This window comes from Arachis hypogaea, chromosome 14 (assembly GCF_003086295.3).
Source record: "Arachis hypogaea cultivar Tifrunner chromosome 14, arahy.Tifrunner.gnm2.J5K5, whole genome shotgun sequence".
NCBI classification, from domain to species: domain Eukaryota; kingdom Viridiplantae; phylum Streptophyta; class Magnoliopsida; order Fabales; family Fabaceae; genus Arachis; species Arachis hypogaea.
Window position 1 is genome coordinate 72,168,226 of NC_092049.1, and position 1,416 is coordinate 72,169,641.

At 38.2% G+C, this 1,416-nt stretch overlaps 1 non-coding gene across 1 annotated transcript; it reads right to left on the bottom strand.

Annotated features, from left to right (window-relative positions):
- Window positions 1-840: 840 nt before the first annotated feature.
- LOC112745495 (small nucleolar RNA R71) lies at window positions 841-948 on the bottom strand. The gene has a single exon (XR_003173420.1). It is a non-coding gene; the product is annotated as a small nucleolar RNA R71 (small nucleolar RNA).
- Between the last annotated feature and the right edge of the window lie 468 nt (window positions 949-1,416).

Here is a 1,416-nt window from a genome sequence, read left to right on the forward strand (position 1 = left end):
ATTCTTTTTAATTAACTAATTATTTTAATTTTATTCCTAATTTTCGAAAATTACTAACCTTTTTCAAAAACTATTTTCGAAAATCACTAACTCTTTTTTTCAAAAATTATTTTCGAAAATCCTCTTCCTCTCTCATCTCCTTCTATTTATTTATTCATCTACTAACACTTCATCTCACCAAAAATCCGAACCCTCTCTCTCTGAGTTCAGATTTCCTATTCTTTTTTTCTTCTACTCACACAGGGACCTCTATACTGTGGTAAAAAGGATCCCTATTATTATTGTTTTTCTGTCCCTCTTTTTCATATGAGCAGGAGCAAGGACAAGAATATTCTTGTTGAAGCAGATCCAGAACCTGAAAGGACTCTGAAGAGAAAACTAAGAGAAGCTAAATTACAACAGACCAGCAAGCACCTTTTAGAAATTTTCGAACAAGAAGAGGAGATGGCAGCCGAAAATAATAATAATGCAAGGAGGATGCTTGGTGACTTTACTGCACCTAATTCCAATTTATATGGAAGAAGCATCTCCATTCCTGCCATTGGAGCAAACAATTTTGAGCTGAAACCTCAATTAGTTTCTCTGATGCAGCAGAACTGCAAGTTTCATGGACTTCCATCTGAAGATCGTTTTCAGTTCTTAACTGAATTCTTGCAGATATGTGATACTGTTAAGACTAATGGAGTAGATCCTGAAGTCTACAGGCTCATGCTTTTCCCTTTTGCTGTGAGAGACAGAGCTAGAATATGGTTGGACTCTCAACCTAAGGATAGCCTGAACTCTTGGGATAAGCTGGTCAAGGCTTTCTTAGCCAAGTTCTTTCCTCCTCAAAAGCTGAGTAAGCTTAGAGTGGATGTTCAGACCTTCAGATAGAAAGAAGGTGAATCCCTCTATGAAGCTTGGGAGAGATACAAAGAACTGACCAAAAAGTGTCCTTCTGACATGCTTTCAGAATGGACCATCCTGGATATATTCTATGATGGTCTGTCTGAATTAGCTAAAATGTCATTGGATACCTCTGCAGGTGGATCCATTCACTTAAAGAAAACACCTGCAGAAGCTCAAGAACTCATTGACATGGTTGCTAATAACCAGTTCATGTACACTTCTGAGAGGAATCCTGTGAGTAATGGGACGCCTATGAAGAAGGGAGTTCTTGAAATTGATACTCTGAATGCCATATTGGCTCAGAATAAAATATTGACTCAGCAAGTCAATATGATTTCTCAGAGTCTGAATGGAATGCAAGCTGTATCCAACAGTACTCAAGAGGCATCTTCTGAAGAAGAAGCTTATGATCTTGAAAACCCTGCAATAGCAGAGGTGAATTACATGGGTGAACCTTATGGAAACACCTATAACCCCTCATGGAGAAATCACCCAAATCTCTCATGGAAGGATCAGCAAAAGCCTCAA